At 49.6% G+C, this 9,511-nt stretch overlaps 1 protein-coding gene across 1 annotated transcript in view; it reads right to left on the reverse strand.

Annotated features, from left to right (window-relative positions):
- LOC112070334 (serine/threonine-protein kinase PAK 3-like) overlaps nt 1-9,289 on the reverse strand; it is an 80,065-nt gene extending 70,776 nt beyond the window's left edge. The window contains exon 1 of the mRNA XM_070438921.1: nt 9,102-9,289. The gene's annotated coding sequence lies outside the window, so the exon portion shown is untranslated. The remainder of the gene's footprint in view (nt 1-9,101) is intronic.
- Between the last annotated feature and the right edge of the window lie 222 nt (nt 9,290-9,511).

Consider the following 9,511-nt stretch of genomic DNA (forward strand, 5'->3'; position numbering starts at 1 on the left):
GGTAGGATGGATCTGGCGGGTGTAGATGCTGGGGATAGATGGGGAGTGATGGACTGGGGTGTAGATGCTGGGGATATAGATGGGGAGTGATGGATCTGGGTGTAGATGCTGCGGGGATAGATGGGAGGGATGGATCTGGGGTGTAGATGCTGGGATAGATGGGGAGTGATGGATCTGGGTGTAGATGCTGGGGATAGATGGGGAGTGATGGGCATCTGGGGTGTAGGATGCTGGGGATAGATGGGGAGGATGGATCTGGGTTGTAGATGCTGGGGATAGATGGGGAGTGATGGATTCGGGGTGGTAGATGCTGGGATAGATGGGGAGTGATGGATCTGGGGTGTAGATGCTGGGGTAGATGGGGAGTGATCCATCTGGGTGTAGATGCTGGGATAATGGAGGGATGGATCTGGGGTGTAGATGCTGGCGGATAGATGAGGAGGATGGATCTGGGTGTAGATGCTGGGGATAGATGGGAGGGATGGATCTGGTGGGTTGTAGATGCTGGGGATAGATGGGGAGTGATGGATCTTGGGTGTAGATGCTGGGGATAGATGGGGAGTGATGGATCGGGTGTAGATGCATGCTGGGGTAGATGGGAGTGATGGATGGATTATGTGCACAGGGACAGCCCTTGTTATCAATGGGATGCTGCCTCTGGACCCACTTTATTTTAGGGAGGTTTTTAAAGAGATGATATATGTTGTTTCTCTCTCCACATTCAGACACAGAGAGCAGTGGCTCTGTCTGTTCTCCTGGTTTAAACATGGATGTGGAGCGCTTTCATGGCCGCCCTTCCAGCTGGGAGATATACAGCGTCTAGTCACCTGACTGAGATAAGGATGGGGCGGGGAGGAAGTCTGGGTGGGGGCTGCTCCTGTGGGAGCTGAGTTATCCTGCCTCAGCCTCACTGAGGAGGGAGGGGTATTGGGTCGGTCAGTCATCCAACCATTCTATTTCCATCACACTGGGGCTACTGTTCATTTACACGCTGGCGTCAGAGCAGGATAGAGTAGGGCTGAGAGGACGAGTGAGAGATGCCACCTCTTCCTAGTACACAGTCATCCCCATGTTTGTGTGGAAGCACAGCCTTCTGGGAACCTGTTCCCTGTAGGAGAAGAATGCTGGGAAGGTGTCTGGTGTGATGGCGAGCTGGGAAGGTGTCTGCGTGATGGCAGAGCTGGAAGGTGTCTGGGTGATGGCGGACTGGGAAGGTGTCTTGGGTGATGGCGGAGCTGGAAGGTGGTCTGGGTGATGGCGGAGCTGGAAGGTGTCTGGGTGATGGCGGAGCTGGGAAGGTGTCTGGGTGATGGCGGAGCTGGGAAGGTGTCTGGGTGGATGGCGAGCTGGGAAGGTGTCTGGTATGGCGGAGCTGGGAAGGTGTCTGGGTGATGGCGGAGCTGGGAAGGTGTCTGGGTGATGGCGGAGCTGGGAAGAGGAGGATGTGGGAATGGAGAAGGAGTGATAGAGTGAGGGAAGGTGCTGTTCCCTGTGCGTGTGGATGTGGTGTGTGTTGAGCTGTGGTGTTGCATACAGACATCAGGAGTGTTATATCTATTATTGTTCCTGCCAGGAACAATTGTTGCCACCATTGGTTCCTATTCCCAGAAAGCTAAGGTAACTGAGCAAACGACTACCGCCCGTAGCACTCACTTCCGTCATCATGAAAGTGCTTTGAGAGGACTAGTCAAGGACCATATCACCTCCACCCACCGGACACCCTAGACCCACTCAATTTGCTTACCGACCCAATAGGATCCACAGACGACGCAATCGCAACCACACTGCACACACTCCCTAACCCATCGGACAAGAGGAATACTATGTGAGAATGCTGTTCATCGATTACAGCTCAGCATTTAACACCATAGTACCCTCCAAACTCGTCATCAGCTCGAGACCCTAGGTCTCGACCCCGCCCTGTGCAACTGGGTCCTGGACTTCCTGACGGGCCGCCCCAGGTGGTGAGGGTAGGTAACAACATCTACCCCGCTGATCCTCACACGTGGGGCCCCACAAGGGTGCGTTCTTTGAGCCCTCTCCTGTACTCCCTGTTCACCACGGACTGCGTGGCCATGCACGCCTCCAACTCAATCATCAAGTTGCGGATGACACTACAGTGGTAGGCTTGATTACCAACAACGACGAGACGGCCTACAGGGAGGAGGTGTAGGGCCCTCGGAGTGTGGTGTCAGGAAAATAACCTCACACTCAACGTCAACAAAACAAAGGAGATGATTGTGGACTTCAGGAAACAGCAGAGGGAGCACCCCCCTATCCACATCGACGGGGTCAGTAGTGGAGAAGGGGAAAGTTTTAAGTTCCTCGCAGTGTACACTCACGGGAACAAACTGAATTGGTCCACCCACACAGACAGGCTTGTGAAGAAGGCGCAGCAGCGCCTCTTCACTTCAGGAGGCTGAAGAAATTCGGGCTTGTCACCAAAAGCACTCACAAACTTCTACAGATGCACAATCGAGAGCATCCTGTCGGGCGTATCCACCCCTGGTACGGCAACTGCTCCGCCCACAAACCGCTAAGGCTCTCCAGAGGGTAGTGAGGTCTGCAGAACGCATCACCTGGGGGGGCAAACTACTGCCCTCCAGGACACCTACACCACCCCGATGTCACAGGAAGGCATAAAGATCATCAAGGACAACAACCACCCCAAGCCACTGCCTGTTCACCCCGCTATCATCAGAAGCGAGGTCAGTACAGGTGCATCAAAAGCAGGGACCGCAGAGACTGAAAAACAGCTTCTATCTTCAAGGCCATCAGACTGTTAAACAGCCACCACTAACATTTAGCGGCCGCTGCCAACATACTGACTCAACTCCAGCCACTTTAAAAAATGGGAATTGATGGAAATTATTGTAAAAATGTACCACATAGCCACTTTAACACAATGCCACTTAATATAATGTTTACATACCTACAATTACCCATCTCATATGTATATGTATATACTGTACTCTATATCATCTACTGCATCTTGGCATCTTATGTAATACATGTACGCCACTAGCCACTTTAAACTATGCCACTTATGTTTACATACCCTACAGTACTCATCTCATATGTATATACCGTACTCTATACCATCTACTGCATCTTGCCTATGCCGTTTACTGTACCATCACTCATTCATATATCTTTATGTACATATTCTTTATCCCTTTACACTTGTGTGTATAAGGTAGTAGTTGTGGAATTGTTAGGTTAGATTACTTGTTTTACTCGCATTGTCGGAACTAGAAGCCAAGCATTTCGCTACACTCGCATTAACATCTGCTAACCATGTGTATGTGGACTAATAAAATTTGATTTGATTTGATTTGATATTAATATCCACCCATCCAGCCCAACACCTGCTCCAGTTCCTCTCTCAACTCTTTCACTCACAACAATGACAACAGAACTAAAAACAGCCTGCTAGACCTTACATTTCCTCATTGTTGTTATTTCTATCCAGCATGGCCATAAATTAGGAACCACTTTAGCTATTGAGAGGATCCTGTGTGTGTAGAGGTGCAAGGCCTCTCATTGCATATAAACATAGATCCAGCTCCCCATTCTAATTCCACTATTTTATTTTAATCTGTCAATTGTAGAGCCATCTAGAAAGCATTGTGATTATAACAGCAGTTTATTTAACAGTATTATCTAGTCTAGTGGAATTGAAGACCTGTTATATTCATTGACGGTCCTCAGGTTGTTGCTGGGTGACAGACAGAGACAAACAGACAGACAGACAGACAGACAGGCAGACAGACAGACAGGCAGGCAGACAGACAGACAAGACAGCAGACAGACAGACAAGACAGGCAGGCAGGGCAGACAGACAGACAGACAACAGACAGACAGGACAGACAGACAGACAGACAGACAAGACAGACAGACAGACAGACAGACAGACAGACAGGACAGACAGACAGAAGACAGACACGACAGACAGACAAGGAGCAGACAGACAGACTGTGTTTTTGGCATGTAGCAGAGGGAGGAAAGACAGGAAGAGATGCTGTGTGTAATAGTCTTCCTTCAGAGAAGATGTGTGTTTCTTGTCTGTCTGGAGTCACATTGTCTGATCCAAGATCAGAAGTTGGCTCTGTCACATCGTTCACTGTGTTGGCAGTCTGGAACACTTGCCTTATAGGACACATGCTTTATCTATGGATGCACCAGCTCTCTCTCTGCTCATACAGATAGACGTATGAGGTTAGGGTTTTATTCCCACCTGCCTGACTATAATGGGCATTATTGAAGAGAACTAAAGGTTTAAAGGGCTGTGAGTATGAAAAATGAGCTACGCTGAACTTGATTACATACCAATACCTGTAGGCAATATATTAATGGATTTGTACCCTGTTCTGACTGATTAATAGTTGCCTGTAAGACCCACCGGCTCTAGTAAGTCAGTGCTTTTTATCCCACCCTAGTCCTGAAGCCATGGCTATCATTTTCTTGTTGGACTGGTGTAGATCTGGATAATCAAGACCACCGGGTTTCCTCATCCAAACAGTGATGAGGGGTGTGGTGCGTTGTGTGCGTGTGGTGTGTTGGTGTGTGTGTTGTGGGTGTGTGTGTGTGTGTGTGTTGTGTGTGTGTGTGTGTGTGTGTGTGTGGTGTGTGTGTGTGTGTGTGTGTGTGTGTGTGTGTGTGTGACAGTGAGGGAGAGGTGGGGGCGTCATAATTGATGTGTAGAACTGAGAGGGTGCTGCTGAGGCTTATCCCCACAGGAGGGAGGCCGTGTAGAGAGGGGCTTGATAAGGAAATGGATGGTATGACAGACCTATAGGACAAGGCAGAGGCAGGAGAGTAGCGAAGAGTAGGTAGAAGGAGAGGAGTAAGAGAGGAGAAGAGAGTAGTAAAGAGGAGGAAGAGGAGAGGAAGAGGAGAGGAGAGGAGAGGAGAAGAGAGGAGAAGAGAAGAGAGGAGAAAGAGAAGTAGAGGTAGTAGGGAGGAGAGGAGAGGAGAGGAGACGGAGAGGAGGGAGGGAGTGAGGGAGCAGAGGAGAGGAGAAGAGAGGAAGGGAGAGGAGAGGAGAGGAAGAGTGAGAGGAGGATGGAGAGCGGAGAGGATAGAGTGAGAGGAGTAGGAGAGGAATGTGAGGAGCGAGGAGAGGGTAGAAGGGGGACGGACTGATGAGAGAGCATGAGAGGAAGACGCTAGGAGGAGATGAGATGGAGAGTTAGAAGGAAGTAGAGGAGTATGAGAGGAGAGGTACGGTGAGAGGATGAGTGAGTAGGGGACGTAAGGGGTGAGTAGGTGAGCATGTAGAGGGAGGAGGAGGAGGAGTGAGAGAAGAGGACAGTAGAATGAGATGAGGACAGTAGAGATGAGGAGAAAGGACAGTAGAGGAGAGGACAGTAGAGGAGAGGATAGGAGTAGAGGGGCAAAAGTAGATGGAACAGGTAGAATGAGGGCAGTGAGGAGATGAGGTACGTAAGTGAGGAGGAGAGGATGAGTAGAGGATAGTAGAGAGAGGTACAAGTAAGGAGCGGACAGTAGAGGAGCGAAGGAACAGTTAGAGGGAGGATCAGATAGTGAGGTGAGGCAGTAGAGGGCAGAGAGGAAGTAGAGGTAGAGTAGGAGAGGACAGACGTGACTAGTAGGAGTGTAGCAGAGAGAGGACAGTGGAGGAGAGTTGCAGAGGATGAAGGCGAGAGTACAAATCAGTTAGAGCAGTAAAGAGCAGCAGAGGAGGTGGTATAGGAGAGACGACGAGAGGACAGTAGGGAGAGGAGAGGACACGTAGAGAGAGAGGAGAGAGGACAGCCAGGAGAGAGGAGAGGGACAGGCAGTAGGAAGAGGATAGGAGAGGAAGAGGACAGTAGAGGAGAGAGGTAAGGGCTAGTAGAGTGAAGTAGGAGAGAGGAAGTACAACAAGTAGAGCAGAAGACGAGCAGGAGGAGATGGAATAGGAGAGGAGTAGGAAGCAGTTAGAGGCAGAGAGGAGAGGTACAGTAGGAGAGGAGAGAGGAGAAGGAGAAGGAGAAGGAGACAACAGTAGGAGGCAGAAAGACATGGAAGTGGAGCAGTGAGTAGGAGGAGTGGGCAGAGTGAAGAGGAGAGGTAGAAGGAGAGGCAAGGAGAGGAGAAGAGTGACAGCAGAAGGAGAGGATAGCGAGAGGAGATAGCGGCAAGTAATGGAGGAAGGACAGCAGAGGGAGAGCATAGCTGAGAAGTAGATAGGCGCCAGTAGAGAGAGAGGACAGCAGAGAGGAGGATAGGAGAGGAGATAGGCTAAGTAGAGGAGAGAGGACAGAGAGTGAGAGGATTATGAGTAGAATAGGGGCAGTAGAGGCAGAGAGGACAGCAGGAGGAAGAGGATAGGAGAGGAGATAGGCAGTAGAGTAGGAGAGGACAGCAGCAGGAGAGGAGTGAGGAGAGGAGATTAGGGAGGTAGAGGAGAGTAGGACACAAGTAAGGACGTGTAGGACAGTGTAGATGAGAAGGACGGGAATATGAAGAGAGAGAGGGAGGAGGAAGTGGAGCGGAAGATACTGATAGCAGTTGGAGAGAGTAAAGAACAGGTAGAGAGATTGTAGGAGAATAGGTACAAGTTAGGAGAGAGAGAAGGACAGAGAGGAGAGAGGTCAGTAGATTAGAGTAGAGTAGAGTAGAGTAGAGCGAGAGGAAGAGGAGAGGAGAGGAGAGGGAGAGTGAGAGGAGAGGAGAAGGAGAGGGAGGAGAGGGAGGTAGAGGAGAGGAGAGGAGAGGAGAGGAATGAGGGAGGAGAGGAGAGAGGACAGTAGAGTTAGAGTAGAGTAGAGTAGAGTAGAGTAGAGCTAGAGTAGAGTAGCAGTTAGAAGTAGAGGAGAGGAGAGGAGAGCGAGAGGACTAGGATAGGGAACTAGTCTGGAGAGAGAGGTACAGCAGAGGAGAGAAGAAGAGGACAGTGAGAGGAAGAGAGAAGGTAGAGAGAGTTAGACAGTATGAGGATAGGACAGTAGAGGAGAGTAGAGAGAACAGTAGAGTAAGAGAGTAGAGGAGAGGAGGAGAGGACAGAGACAGCTAGAGTAGAGGAAGAGGAGAGGACGGAGAGCGAGAGAGGACAGTAGAGTAGAGAGGAGTGAGGAGGCAGAGGCAGAGGACAGGAGAGGCGAGACACAAGATGAAGAGGAGAGAGGACAATAGTAGCAGGAGAGGAGGAAGAGGACTACAGTTAAAGGAAGAGTAGAGGACAGTAGAGATGTAGAGGCAGAGGACAGTAGAAGTAGAGGACATTTAAAGAGAGAGGAGAAGGACAGTAGAAGGAGAGGAGAGGACAGTTAGAGGAGAGGAGAGGACAGTAGAGGAGAGGGAGAGGACATTAAAGGGGATGAGGAACAGTAGAGTAAGCAGGAAAGAAAGACAGTAGGAGAGTGAGGAGGTCCACTGACACTATGCATATCTTGATGTCAAACCCAGACTCATTACTCACTGAGCAGAGACAGATAGACAACTCGTCTAGCCAAGATAAGACATAACATGCTGCCAGCGAACAGACTCCATCAAGGGCCCACTGTTGCAGCTGAACACAAAGGTCCACTCTCTGGCTTCAGGTTCAACGCCTGCGGAAATTGGATAACAGGAGGTTGCAGGACACCTTTTCACTTTTCACAACACTTCCAGCGTGCAGTTGCAGGGGTCTCACCCTCATTGAACCGGTCGACAACCTTCCAGGCTGCACCTGTCCACATTAACCACACATACTGTTTGCATCCTCATGTGCCACAGCTATTTCAGTAGCCCCTGCGCTGCAACCATCACATTCAGTTAATTAAAATATAAAATTAATATATAGGTATACTACTTCTCACCCTTTATTTAAATACCAGTTAGAGGCCAGTTGAGAACCAAGTTCTCATTTACAACTGCGACCTGGCCCAAGGTTAAAGCAAAGCAGTGCGACACAAACAACAACACAGGAGACGCGCAGGATGGGATAAGGACGAACATAGCAGTCAAACACAAATGAGAGATAATATATATAACAGGATGGTGCAAATGTAGTAAGAATTAGGGAGGAAAGCAATAATAGCGCCAATAAGGTGGCCCGAAAATAAATTTATTCAATTTGAGCATTTACACTGGAGTGATAGATGTAGCGCAAGAAGATGATGTTGTAAGTTAAAGACTCACTGGGGTGCGAATAAGAAAAAAAAAGAACAAATGAGATTGGGATGAGGTAGTTGGGCGTATTATTTACATATGCTGTGTTTAAGGGTGCAATGATCGGTAAGCTGCTCTGACAGTTTGATGCTTAAAGTTAGTGAGGGAGATATGTCCCAAGCTTTCAGTGATTTTTGCAATTTATTCCAGTCATTTGCAGACAGAGAACGGTGAAGGGAAGGCCGGCCCCAAAAGAATAGTTGGGCTTTCCATCTATCCCCAGCATCTACACCCCAGATCCATCACTCCCCATCTATCCCCAGCATCTACACCCCAGATCCATCACTCCCCATCTATCCCAGCATCTACACCCCAGATCCATCACTCCCCATCTATCCCCAGCATCTACACCCCAGATCCATCCCTCCCCATCTATCCCCAGCATTTACACCCCAGATCCATCACTCCCCATCTATCCCCAGCATCTACACCCCAGATCCATCCGCCATCCGTCTCACACCTCACCACCCAAAATAGCATTGCCTCTTTTTGTTACTGTGTTACCACTGCAGCTGCTGCTCTGCTACAGGGCTGGCTCGCGCCCACACGCACATACACATACACACACGGCCCTGACAAACGCCAATGATTCAGACTCTCACATCAACAAAGATGCTTTTTGTGACACACAGGGCGTCCATAAAATCCAGGGAAGGATGGAGGGGACGGGGATTGATAACATTGTGCTGGCCAGTAACGACATTTAAAGCCAATACACTGATGCAGGCATCCTCTCTCTCTCTCTCTCTCTCTCTCTCTCTCTCTCTCTCTCCCTCTCACAGTGATAGGTAGATCAACACAGCTGCCGCCTCCCCCTCCTCCTCCTCCTCTCCACCAGGGCAGAATGCAGGGAGGAAGAGAAAGAAGGCTACAAAGCACCCCCCACAGAACCCCCCTCCCTCTGCCATCCACATCCTCTATTGCAAACACAGACAAGAGATTACCTGAAATATGTCTTGACATTCTCTTGTTCGGTGTGTCGACTTTGGATCCAGTGTTCTGGTAGGTTCATCCTCAAATATACAGTCCTATTGACAGTTTACGTGCAGGATTGCCATTCTCTTGTCAGACCGGTTCCTGACCCCAAACTCAGTCTTGTTTGGCAGGCTGGATTCTTCACTGGCTGCTTACTGTTCCCTAGCCCATGATGTCATCCGCCCTGCTCAGCCCATTGGCTGGGAGGGTACATGTTAATGAAGGCAGCAGCTCTGGGGGAGGAGGCAGAGAGGGAGAGAGGCAGACAGAGTTGGTCTTTTGTTTGACAGACCAAACCAGCTCAGCGAGAGAGGAGGAAGGTTGGATTATATTTCCATATCTATCTTTTTTTCCTAACACTCTCAAGTCTGAATGGCTA

The sequence above is a fragment of the Salvelinus sp. IW2-2015 genome, unplaced genomic scaffold (assembly GCF_002910315.2).
Source record: "Salvelinus sp. IW2-2015 unplaced genomic scaffold, ASM291031v2 Un_scaffold1295, whole genome shotgun sequence".
NCBI lineage: Eukaryota > Metazoa > Chordata > Actinopteri > Salmoniformes > Salmonidae > Salvelinus > Salvelinus sp. IW2-2015.